Source organism: Miscanthus floridulus, chromosome 18, assembly GCF_019320115.1.
Source record: "Miscanthus floridulus cultivar M001 chromosome 18, ASM1932011v1, whole genome shotgun sequence".
Taxonomy (NCBI): domain Eukaryota; kingdom Viridiplantae; phylum Streptophyta; class Magnoliopsida; order Poales; family Poaceae; genus Miscanthus; species Miscanthus floridulus.
In genome coordinates, this window is record NC_089597.1 from 57,087,491 (window position 1) to 57,101,802 (window position 14,312).

Below are 14,312 nucleotides of genomic sequence, written 5' to 3' on the forward strand. Positions count from 1 at the left end.
GCCACCCCCCTGAGGCATCAAACCCTGAGAAGTCATTTGAGAAGACAGAAACCCTAATCATCCTCAGAGCTCCATCATATTCTAGGGCTTAGCTAGTTAGGCTAGGTCTAGAGGGAGGCAAATAGGTTTCTCTTGGATTCCTGATCAGTGTCAAGAGCGTGGTTTGCTATAATCATTGTAGCCCTCTCTCTTTTGTATCTCTCATTACTTTTATATGTTTGCTACAATTGTTATGACATTATTATTCATATCGTTTATATTCCTAGTTATAACATGTTCATCGTCTACTTTGATTATATGCTTAGTATAGTTGGATTATCAATGTATTCATGCATAAGTTCGTATAGCACTCGCTCTAGTGTACACGGGGTAAGTAGTCGACATTGTGTAAGCAGTGGTGCTTATATGTTGTTTACCTACGGATACACCCTAGATTCCGGGTCCTGTAGTAGATCACAGATGTGACACTCCCGTTGAGTCCTTTGTAGTCCACTCCCTAAATATAGGACAAGTAGGATCTAGTTATGAAGGAAGACAAGCTCTGTTCTTAATCTTCCTTAGTAATATCCTTATGTGTAGATATGAAGTTGATCTTAGCCATGATTACTAAGTGTAATTGCACTAATCAATGTATGCTTTGACTTGTAATTAAGAATGACTTAGGAATTATTCCTCTAATATTCTACTTAACCATGCTAATGCCATAGAAAGGAGTACTCTGAGTGATCAATGATTAGTTATTATGCATAATTCATATATACATTTACCTCTTGACTTACCCCTATTGTGAGTAGAATATTGGCTATGGTTTACTTCTCCATAAATAGCATAAGTTATCAATATATTTCCTTGTCAGACCTTCCCTGTGTTAAAAATATAAATAACAATACCTGGAATACTCCCGGGTGAAGTGCTACAATGGTACATTATCTGTGCGCTTGCAAATCCCTTATATATATATATATATATATATATATATATATATATATATATATATATATATATATATATATATATATATATATATATATTCTTCCTAGTCACATAAAATAATACAATACTACTTAGTGTTATTCTAGTAGTAATACTAGGTAGTACCAACAAGCATCTCTAGCATCATCACTAGGGATGACAACCTAGTAAAGTAATGTTAAGAGATGTAGACATACATTAGGTGGCTACTAAAATAAGTGACAAGTAATAAATACCAACAAGCATTTCTAGCGCCGTTGCTGGGGATGGATTCAACTCTGTTCTTAGTAACGACGCTAAGGAATATCAACAAGCATTTCTGGCGCTGTTGCCGGGGAAGGTAGCAAGGCAAAGGAAGCATTGATAAGCTTATACTTATTGATGTGATTGAGATAAACCAGTGACCTCTACTTAAATAGGCTTACCCTTGTTTTGTCTACTTTTGCATCTTATGCACAGGTAATGTATGACCGGTTTTGACCTTCTGAACAAAGTATGTTGAAGATCTAGAAGCATTAATTCAGGAGAACTAGAGCTAAACTCAAGAAAGTTTTAGCTTTAGAATCGGAAGACAACCAGATAAGGCAAAGCTTAACACCAAAATTTGAAGCCATGGCTAACAAGACTCTCTGTGAATTCTCTGCTCCAACTACAACCAACATCCGTACTAGGACCAACAGTTGATGTTGGAGACAATGGATTTGAGCTCATGCCAGCTCTCATCAATATGGTGCAAGCATGCCAGTTTTGTGGGAAGGCACATGAAGATGCAAGTGCACATCTCCAACACTTCCAGGAGATCTACAGCACTTTCACCATCAAAGGAGTGACCAAAGATGACATACTAATTTGCCTCTTCCCATTCTCACTCTTGGGGAAGGTGAAGCAATGGTTCTACTCCAACAAAGATAGAAACACTACATGGGATAACTACTCCACTGCCTTCCTAGCCAAGTTCTTTTCCACTAGGCAAGACCAATGCTTTGTGTGGGAGAATTTCAAGTTTCCAACAACAACATAATGAATCTGTCCCTAAAGCATGGGAACGCTTTCAAGATTACATTACAGAATGTCCTAATCATGGGATGTAAAATTGGCTACTTATGAAGACTTTCTACCATGTGTTAGACCAACAGTACCCGTGAGACTATGGATGCTGCTATTGGAGGTGCATTCCTATCACTCACCATACCAGCTGCGATAGCTCTTGTGGAGAAGATGGCCTCCAACCAAGGTTGGAATGAAGAACGTCTTCAGACCCATAAGAGAGGTGGAGGTATGCATCAACTCAAGGAGGTAGACATACTATCTACCAAGATGGATCTACTAATGAAGAAGCTCGAAGATTCAGGACATTGAGAAGCAAGAAGTTATGCACATTCATGATTCCCACATGACATGTGAAGAGTGTGGAAACACTGGGCATTCAGGAAACAGCTATCCTGAAAATTCATGAGGATGTGAACTTTGTCAACAACTACTTTCGTCCTCAACAAAATCAATGATGGAATCAGCAATAGAGGCCGAACTACCAAGGTAACCCTCAAGACAATGTTTTCCTAAACGGTAAACGGTCTTTACACGGTCGCCCTTCGTTTAGCGTTTAGGCTGTTTACACAGGTGTTTAAATAAAGTTAAACGGTCTAAATGGTTTTGTACTTTAAAAAAATACATATAATTATATATGTGCATGTAAAAAATCAAGTATTCTAGCATTTATACATATTTATTCGAGTAAAAATCAATTATTTTGGTATGTATATATATTTATGCATGTGAAAAGAACCAAATATAGATATTTATGCATGTAACATATCAAGTGTACACATTTATAAATATAATAAACTTAAGTATATAAATTTATCCATATAAAACTGAACTAGATTTACCTCGTGTTCGCCTAAACAGCCGTTTAAACAGCTGTTTAGCTCGTTTAATACTGTTTATCTCTATTCCATTTAGGCCATTTAGACCGTTTTCCCATTTTTTGACCATTTAAACGGTCAACCATTTAATTTCGTTTACCCCCTAAACAAAATAGTTTACCACCATTTACCGTTTAGTGGCCGTTTAAACGGCTGTTTAACTCATTTAGGCGAACAACTGCCTCAAGGTAGTAATTTCAATCAACCACCCTTGAGAGAGTTGATTTCTAGCCAAGCTAAAATAATGGAGGGCTTATCTAGGAAGTTAGCTTCCAATGATAGAGTTTTAGAAAATATAAATAATAGAATGGATAACCTCTCCTCTACTATTAAGAACCATCATAGCTTTAATAAAATGATAGAATCACAAATAGCTCAGCTAGCGGCTGCTGTTCCTCCGACCGACAAAGGTAAGATTCTAGGGCAATCAGAAGATCTAAAAACTATGAATCTTATCGATATTCACAATGCAGCATACTACTGTATACAACCATCGATGAGAAGATGGATAGATTATACCTTTCCTAAAAAGAAGAGAGATCCAGGAAGACCTATCATCCCCATCGCCATTGGACCTCACATTTTCCTAAGAAGCTATTTGTGACTTCGGAGCAAGTGTCAACATCATGCCTTAGGTAATTTATGATCAAATTAATGGAGATACTTTGTTGTACACAAACATGCGTTTGCAGCTTGTAAATTCAGTCACTCTGCTACCCCAAGGGAGTTCTTGAAGACGCCATTATTCGAGTGGGACAATCATATGTTCCTAGTAGATTTTGTGGTTTTGGATATAGGTGGAGATGTAAGGGCACCCATTATCTTGGGCCGACCTTTCCTAAGCACCATAAAAGCCATCATCTACATGGACAGTGCCAAGATCTGCTTCACAATCAAGGATAAAAAGGAGAAGTTTTCTTTCAAGAATCATATCTTGCAATCTCCTTAGATATCCATAGACATCGTACCTACCCGAAGAGACGATATTAAGCAAGAAGAAAAGTAATCGGAGAAGAAGGAAGAACAAGGTCAGGCAAGCCACAAGAAGAATCAGTCAACTATGATCAACACACTCCGATCAGAGTACGACCACCTCCTCACTTTACCATTCCTAAGAAGGATGATCCAGGCGTACCCATGATCGAGTGTACCATTGGAAAAAGAATCTTCCACAACATCTTCTACGACATTGGATCGGGTGTCAATATAATGTCCAAGGTAATGTATGAATACTTATTTGGTGATGAACCTTTGTTTCCTACATATATGCAATTGCAAATGGCGGGCCAAACAATCCAATTTTCAGAGGGAATATCGAAAGATGTCATGGTAAGAATACATGATCACTATGCCCTTACAGACTTCATGGTTCTTGACATGGGTGAAGAAGAAGACGACACACCCATCATCCTTGGAAGACCATTCCTCAACACCACCAATGCGATCATCTATGTCGGATCTAGACAAGTCCACTTCCAATTCTCTGAAGAGAAGGTACGCTGCTATTTCAATAGTTATACCACTTATGAGCAGCCAAAGAAGACCTGCTCCAAGAAAGACGTTGATCATCCCGACGCCAAAAGAATCAACTCCCTAGGGGATGAAGATGAAGAAAATGAAGAACCTGTGAAAGATGGGCCCAGTCCGCCAAAGTCAAATCCACAAACTAAGCAGGTATGGAAAGAAAAGGTGGCAACATCTGAGTCACCATCACTAGACATGCAACCATCAAGGACTCCATCCCTAGGACCAACAGATGCACCAAAAGAATGAACAAGATAGGAGAAGAGTCCTGCCCGAAGGACTTATAAATCTGAACCATCATTGTGAGGTAACAATGATAGTTATCCATATTTACTTTCTCGCATTGCATGAATCATTTTTCTCTTTAGCATATTTACTTTCCTGCATTTACATTGTGCTAACAAAAGAAAGATAAAAAGTTTCGTGACTGCATTTTATCATTGCATTATAAATCCTAAGCCCCATGTGAATAGATCTACGATGTAAATACCCATGGGAATATGCACTGTGGAGGTATAAAAATTAAAAATACCATGCATACATATTTTCTATTCTACATATCAAAAATAAGAAAATCTAAAAAATATGTATTAGGTAAACATCCTGCTAAAATTCTGCCAATACAAAAATATTTCTAACCCTCAAGAACAACTAATCTCTAGATGGCTGACCGCTAACCTTTTTATCCTAATCCGTTCCATGAGTTTTGTTGTTCTTGTTAGTACTTTGTAGGATGATATACATGATTTAGAGCAAGTTCACCTGGTCATCTTCACCTCATTCCACTCATGGACGAGAAGGACATCCGTTGGCAAATCTACTCTGAGAAGGATCACTCAACTTCAACATTTGACCACGACAGCATCCAGCTTGGGGAAATGGCATCCCTCGTGTATCTAGCTAAGTATTTCTTTCCCTTTTATTTTACTATTCTTAAGTTTGCTTTACATTTCCTAGTTAAAAAAGAGATGCATAACTAAAAGCAAAATAAAAATTTATCTTTGTCTTATACATATATTAGTAAGGTGTGTCTAGATTTTTAAGAGCTAAATAAATGGACTCTGAGGATAATCTCTTGAATAGAAATGATGAATAGTTGCTCTATTGTAATTCCTTTCAAGTACCTAGTTTTCAGCCTTGAATTCTCCTGAGTTTTGGATACGACTACTTTGATATAAGAATTTACTCTAAACTTGAAACTCATGGGAAGCATATGCTTGATCTATGTCTAGGTAATTGATGGATATGATATGAAAAGTTCTGAGCTGTTGTTTATCCTGTTCCAAGTGATACTAAAGTTCTAGAGATTTATCTTTTGACAAACATAAAAAATATTTCATGATGAGTTCCTGTACGACAAAGCTTGAATTCCTATTGTTGGCGGTCCTTAACTCACACTTTTAACCGCCAACTCTCGCATAAAATCCACCGAAATAATCACCAAACTTAGACACAGGGCTTTAGAACTAACGATTTCCATGAGTTTTGGTGTTTTACCATTTACAGGAGGACATGTTGGAATAACAAGGAAAACACACCCAAATATGCAATATGACAAGGCGTAACATCAGCTGACATGAGCCTAGGAGGAGAAGGCCCACTTACTAGACAAATCAGGGCCCTATCATATGGAGAAAAGGCCCAAAACCCAAAGCAAATGTGCTCCAAACAACACAAAACTTTGCAGGCCCACTCTAGAAGGTCACAGGAGGCCACCAGCCAAACCTAGGCTCATTTGGGCCAATTTGGGGTGCGGCCGCACCCCTAGTGTGCCCATACCACCACTAGCGTGCCTTGGGCCCAGCTTTGGTTGGTTGGTTGATGCCTGCCTTTGCAATGATGGTTACATAGGTGCCCGGCTAGGTTCAATGCATCTTGAGGTCGGTTTGGTACCTTCCATGAGGGGAGGAAGCATTTTCCAAAGAGCCCCCTCTTCTCCACCTATAAAAGGAGGACCTCTCCCCCTCATTCCAACAACACCTCAAGGAGCAAGATCAAGACAAAGAGCACCACTCTAAGGCTTAGGCCATAGCTAGCTTGAGTTGAGTAGTAGGGAGAGATGTGAGGGAGAGTTCAGGGAAGTGCCAGACTTATCGGTATTCTCCCCAAGCTTGTACCTCGGCGACCACTTTCTTAGTACCTCAACGGATACATCAGGCTAAGTAAGTGTTCGTGATTCTTATGGTAGAAAGTCTTTTGATTAGCTAAGCTTTACTCTTACTCGTTTGTGGGTTCGTTGTCCGTCCCTGTGATGGATACTCTAGTAGAGGGCTCCCAATAAAGATGGATCACCCTGTACAACGCTAGAGTAGTAGTCGATAGTGTAGACGTGGTGTCTAGGCTAGAGGCTACCTTCATTTGCCTCGTGCCCCATGGTTGAGGGGTAGGTAGCAGGTGGTGACAGCCATGTCCATCTCTTGTAACCCCCCATGTTCGGGTACAGCATAGAGCTGGAGGTCAGCATCACTTGGTAGACCAGGTGAGATTCGATGCCCCAAGTAAGCGAGTAATATCAGAGTTTATCTATCCTTAGACTTTAAACCATAGGAATCCTCTCTACCCTCTACCAACTCTACCCTTGTGTTATCCTTGGATGAACTAAATAGAAGATTTACCTCCATTCCCTATGGAAATACTGATACCCTAAATACTTTCGAGTGAAATGCTACAACGGTAATTGCGTGTGCTTGCGAATTATTTCTGTTTGCGTTAAGAAATACCAACACCTACCAGAGCCATATATGTTATTTAGACTAGGAAAACTTCCACATTTATGCTGCTTGTTTGCATTGAGTTTAGTCAAGCTTTGTTGACCCTTATGAGAGGTATGTCATGCTCTTAAAATCAAGATCACGTACACACCACCCATATATGCACTACTCCTACACTAGGGGTAGGCACAAAAACATGCCATTCCATGTAGATCTCCCCAAAAATGCTTTCCACCTACACTGGGAGTAAACACTAAAAATATGCTTGATAGGATTTTCCACCAAATAAATGCTCTAAGTTCTTATTGCTATCTCTCAAAAGTTTTGTTGTAATAAAGAGACATGGGGCTATGCAAAAGTTATTCATAAAAAAAGAGAAAAGAAAAAAGGGAGATGAGAAAAAAAATGGACAAGTGTCCAAGATATTGAAAACAATAGGTACTCAGATGCCCGCCTAAAAAAAGAGAAAAAGAAAAAAAGAGATGAATAAGATAGCCCATGTTTTCTTACAAAGTATTTTCTAAGTTTCAAAAGAGAGATATGTTTTCAAGGAGCATAGTAGAATTAGGTTAGCCACCATATATATTCCACCACATATATCCACACACATGCACATCTTGATTTGATTGTATGACTTAACTCTCTTTGGATCCAAGGTTTGACTTTACAATATATGTATTACAAGTATGCTCTTTCATGTTTTTTCCACTCCTATGAGCTCCACATAAGCCTTAGTTGTAGGAAGAAAAAGGCATAACATCACTATTGCCTTGGTGAGGATCCATAAATACAACATATGTTAAGAGACTTAAGAGTGTCATACAAAGGAAGATCTGAGTTTTATTTTGAAAACCTATAAAAACTCCAGAATAATGGTTAAGCAAAGAACTTGAGACATAGTGCTTGACTTGATCGTTCTATCTTTCAATTACTCAAGACCCAAGTAAAGGCTCAAAAGCCCCATGGTTGAAGGTAATATGGGTAAGTTTGAAAGTTAGATCGGTTCATTCTAATCTAGAGGAAAATTCTTGTTTGAACACATGTGTACTTTTAAGGAGTAAAAACATTGATGCAACTCCTGATCCATTTACTGAGTTTAGCTTTGCTAAGCGAACTAGCAAAGGTTAAGCTTGGGGGAGTTTGTTGATGGTAGTTAACAACCATTATAAACTATCAATATAACTTGTATAAGGACATAAATATGATCATCAACAAAGGTCTAGGGGTTTAAACTAACAAATTCCATGGGTTTTGGTGAATCTATATTTTCTGCAGGGATTATCTAGAAAACCATCAAGGTGGACCTAGATGTCAGACTTAAATATGCTTATCCACAGTGAAAACTACCCTAGAATGGTTCTAGAAGACTCAAGAGGACACCACACCAAAGCAGAGGGCGAGGCGCCGCCAGGTAGGGCTGGTCGGCCCCACCTATAGGCCGGTCGTCCCCTAGAGCCCACCTATCAGCCCCCCGTTGCTATGTCGGTTCTCCACCACCTCCTAGATTGCATCTACACCATTTATTCAAGTTGGTTTGATCCGAGGGCTCAGGATTGACACTCTGGCCTATATATACCAGCCCCGGCCACCCCCCTAAGGCATCAAACCCTAAGAAATCATTTGAGAAGACAGAAACCCTAATCATCCTTAGAGCTCCATCATATTCTAGGACATAGCTAGTTAGGCTAGGTCTAGAGGGAGGCAAGTAGGTTTCGCTTTGATTCCTGATCGTGTTAAGAGCGTGGTTTGGTATAATCTTTGTACCATTTCTCTTTTGTATCTGTCATTGATTTTATATGTTTGCTACAATTGTTATGACATTATTATTCATATCGTTTATGTTCCTAGTAATCATGTTCATCGTCAACTTTGATTATATGCTTAGTATAGTTTGATTATCAATGTATTCATGCATATGTTTGTATAGTCGCTCTGTTGTACATGGGGTGAGTGGTCGACATTGTGTAAGTGTGGTGCTTATACGTTGTTTACCTATGGATACACCCTATATTCTGGGTCATGTGGTAGATCGCGGATGTGACACTCCTAGTTGAGTCCTTTATAGTCCACTCCTCGAATATAGGACAAGTAGGATCTAGTTACGAAGGAAGACAAGCTCTGTTCTTAATCTTCCTTGGTAATATCCCTTATGTGTAGATATGAAGTTGATCTTAGCCATGGTTACTAAGTGTAATTGCACTAATCAATGTATGCTTTGACTTGTAATTAAGAATGACTTAGGAATTATTCCTCTAATATTCTACTTAACCATGATAATGCCATAGAAAGGAGTACTCTGAGTGATCAATGATTAGTTATTATGCATCATTCATATATACATTTACCTCTTGACTTACCTCTATTGTGAGTAGAATATTGGCTATGGTTTACTTTTCCATCAATAGCATAAGTTATCAATACATGTCCTTGTCAGACCTTCCCTATGGTAAAAATATAAATAATGATACCTAGAATACTCCTGGGTGAAGTGCTACAATGGTATATTATCTGTGTGCTTGCAGATCCCTTTATATATATATATATATATATTCTTCCTAGTCATATAAAATAATATAATACTACTTAGTGTTATTCTAGTAGTAATACTAGGTAGTACCAACAAGCATCTCTAGCATCATCACTAGGGATGACAACCTAGTAAAGTAATGTTAAGAGATGTAGACATACATTAGGTGACTACTAAAACAAGTGACAAGTTAATAAATACCAACAAGCATTTTTGGCGCCATTGCTGGGGATGGATTCAACTTTGTTCTTAGTAACGACGCTAAGTAGGTTTCATCAATTAACCAAAACCAAACTAGGGCTTTCAATCTCCCCCTTTTTGATAATTGATGATAACCTCTACAAAGATATAAAATAAATTCAAATTTGAATACATGTTGCTTGCCCAAGTATTTTTACCATGTGTAAAGGATTTGGACAAGTTTCATGAATCCCCATTGGTAACATTAGCTCCCCCTACATATGTGCTAAGGGTTTGGATTGAAAGCTTGCACATGTGCATAGATTTATGTTGTGGGAGAGTAATGTCTACCAAATGATGCTAAGGTATAAGAGATGGACCTTTGAAGCGTGATACCAATTGGAGTTCACCAAAATATACCATCCTTAGCACCATTGCTAGTTAGATATTATAACAGAACCGACCAATTTATAAGAGCACAAGTACAATGGACAGCCTACGAAGCAGCCGTAGTATCATACTTGAGCCCATATAAACCCGGTAGTCCGTCGAGTACCACAAAGGGTCTTGATTAATCGCCAACATACAACCAAGATCATACATGATTTAACATACATGCCACATGTTATATAAAGTTCACAAATACAATGCCATACATCAGAGTATGATTAAAGTTATTACAACTCAAGTTCAATTAAAGTAGTAGCGGAAGCAAATATAGTTTGAAACTAACATCTCACACCGTTGTTCCAATACTTTGCTAGTTTACAATCACAACCCACAAAAGTATGATAGAGGAGTTAATGAGAAGCACCTTGCCTAGGGCCTACTCCTCATCCACGGTGGGACAGAAGCAGTTCTTATAATATCCATGATACACTATGTTATCTACAACAAGTGGGAAATAAACCCTGAGTACAAGAAGGTACTTAGCTAGACTTACCCATCATAAACCAAAAATAAAGTGACTCCAAGGATCATGCAAGGCTTTATAAGTGGAGCTAGCTTGACAACATTTTGCATAAAAGCCACTAGTTGAGCTATACATTTTGTAATTTGGTAACCAAGTTGATTATAGCTATTCATCTCTAGATTAGCAACAAACCTATGCCAAACATGTGGGATATAATTAGTAACATACAATAGTAACCATAGCTGGTGTAATATTTTCCATGTTCATCATAACCATCACATTCCATAGTCCAATTACTACAATGAAGATGATGATTTGAATCGATTGCAACCAGCTGGGCAGTTATTCCTAACACAAACCCAGGTCTACTAGCCACGATAGCCTTAGGTCACCTTTGGTACAACTCAGGTAGATATTTCGCGGGTTTGATCAGTGCCGCACCCTCAGGGACACTACCAGATGCTAGGTTGATCAGGACTCTAATCTGCCCTTGGCCTTACACTGGCTCCTCGCACATCCTTACTACCTCCAGTGTGCGCACTTTGATAGAACGAGGCCCTGACCTGAGTTGCTCTACTTGGCTTCGTGGTCGGAACGAGTTATCCGACTAGCTAAGTGAGAGGCATGCGTTCAAAATGATACAAGAGGGCCTCCAATGATGCGGTCCTTAATCGGCATAGATAGAATCACATGAGTCAACCTACACATATACTCCACCCTGGCCTCTAGTTACATTATCCCATGGTTCTTTTTCATGATAGCAAATATAGCTAACCGTGCTCCGCTATCCACCTATATCTCGCAGGTGACAAGAAATCACCCAACTTCTACCGGTCTAAGCATGGCTAAGCATATATTCGATCCTAGACCTACACAGGGTTTAAAGTATATATCTGCGCAAGGTAGTTCTATGCATCAAGTGTTTCCAAATCAACTCTTATAACCTAATGCATCAAACATAAAGGACTCAAGTGATATTTTATAAAACATAGGAGGCTTAAAATGTTCTGAGGCTTGCCTTTCAAGAAAGAGGTGGGTTGGTGATTAGGGCACTCCGGAAGTTCATCAGTGGCTGGCTCCTCTCCTTCAGGAGCTGTGGGTTCGGGTGTCCCTTTATTGTCCTCTGCCTCTTCTATGAATTCTAGTAGGGTTACTCCTTCGGACGAGCCTATATGCATGATCTTGAACTAAGATATCAAGGATGCATAGATAATGACATGTATAATATGATATGATGAAATGCATATTTCCTAAATGCCCATGGTAGCAAGTTATTAAGGTGATAACAAAATTAGCTTTCTTTTTACTAAGTAGGCTCATATCTCTTCTTTAGTAATTAAACAAACACCTATTTAAAACATTTTCTGGACTGCAAGACAACAGCCACTTGTTTTGACCCTAACTAGAGTTTTACAAATCTACATAATATGATCTTGGACTTTCTGGAAAGCTTATAAAATTGTGTACAACTTTCTTATAATCATCTTAAGAGGATTCCATAGTTAACTAGGTCAAACAATTACATGTTCTAGATCTATCCAGAGACTAAGCAAATCTGAAATCAAACTTCTAGAGGCTATAAATCTAAAACCATTTAGCCTATAACTATGAAATTTTAGGACAAGATAGATGGGTAAGTTTGTTATTAACAAGTTTAACAAGAAAAGTCACTAGCATCATGAATTTGTCAACACAATAGAAACTACTCATGCAACCATCTAGTTGAATTATAAAGCAATGATTAAGTAGCTGCCAATAACCAATCAATTCCAACCACAACTACTAATATCAATAGATTATATGCATCAGAAGCACCATAGAAAACATCATGGTTAAGCCCAACTAATTTATTTATATACATTTATTAATTTCCTTATATAATAGGGCGATTTAGAAGATAAATACTTCTAGTGCACAATAAATTTTGAGAAAATTATAGTAGTTTACGTATGACCCCAAAAGTCTACAATACAAATTTCATGCCAATTTGACAAGAATAGCCATCTTTACAAAAATGGCAAGTTGCATAGGCTTATTTTAGTGAAAATAGTTTAGCCTAGTGAAAAGTGTCAAACAATAGATTTCATATTTTTCTTACTCTCATCCTAGCACAATAATACTGTGCAAAAATTTTCATGATCATATGTTAGGTATTTTTACCCCAATTAATTTCATCAGAAACTAGCATTTATTTAAGATTAAATAGAAAGACCATATTTCATGTATGCCTACTGTACGTTTAGTATTTTTCCTAGCTAGAGCATGTCAATAAAAGGCCAAGAAAATTGGCATCACATTGTTAGTACTTCTCTAGCTCCAGTTATGCATTTTACAAGATATCAACTAATTTAAGAGCACTTTACTAGCTTAATTTAATTCCCCAAAACAATACCCCAATAGTAGGTTTTATATTTTTATCAAATAGTATACTTCATGATGAATCCAACAAAATTTGTATCACCCCATTTGCACACTCCAACCTCAAGATATGGATTTTTGAAGTTTGCTACAAAATTTGGAAAATAAATAAAGAAAATCAAATTTCAAATTGGGCCCAGCAGCGAAGTGCACCCAGTCCATGCACCCACTACGGCTGGCTGCTGGGTCCCGCGAGTCAAAGGACCCCACAAGATAGAGAGATAGAGCAAGGGCGTGGCGGTTGACTGTGGCAGAACCTCCTAAGTTATAGGGCCCACATGCACCTGTCACTGTCCGGCGACCTTTGACATCTATGCATATGTTTCCATGAACTTAAAAAGACTGTCGGGTGTCCTCGGGGAACCCCGAATCATCCACAATTTCCGAGCAGGATCACGTTACAGAGTCATTGCAGTATTACAACATTTATTCAAATATCAAAACCAGAGTAAAAACAGCGGAAGTCTTATGATAACGTAGTTTACAAACCAGTTATTTCAAACCTTACAAACTAAGTTCTTTAATTATTACAAACCATAGTAGTAGTGGAGTGGCATAATTAATATATACATAACACACAAAATAAACATCCTGCCCAAGGATCACACATTTACTTCTCATCGTCAGAACGAACGATAGTCATGCAGCACGATCCAAAACAGATCTGCTCATGAGGCTCACCTGCAACAAGGGGTCAACGAACCCTGAGTACAAAAGTACTCAACAAGACTTATCCGAAATATTAACTGATAAACTCAGGAATGCAGGCTTAGGGATTCAAGGTATAGCTTTAACAATGATCAAAGTTCTTTTGCGTAAAAGCTCTTTTAACAATATTCTTTATATAGAAAACTTCTCAAGAATTATATACAAAGCTGACACGATCTGCACTGAGATCATGAAACTTCATATTCAGCACCTTCACAAGCCTTATTCAAGTTCCGGTTATTAATTCTACGATGATGAACAGTGAGTTGAGTCTCCTTAACCGAGGAGCAACGACGATTCGAACCGATTAAAAACCCAGCTGGGAATTCTAGACCACACGACATATGCAGGTCCCTAACCTCCATATACCAACCTACCCTCGGATCCTCTAAAACAAGAACGGGTCCGCGCCACCTGAGAACACAGTACTCCAC

The 14,312-nt window shown here is 38.4% G+C and overlaps 1 non-coding gene across 1 annotated transcript; it reads right to left on the reverse strand.

Annotated features, from left to right (window-relative positions):
* Positions 1 to 1,950: 1,950 nt before the first annotated feature.
* On the reverse strand, positions 1,951 to 2,059 carry LOC136524941 (small nucleolar RNA R71). Its single transcript, XR_010776287.1, has one exon. It is a non-coding gene; the product is annotated as a small nucleolar RNA R71 (small nucleolar RNA).
* Positions 2,060 to 14,312: the final 12,253 nt, after the last annotated feature.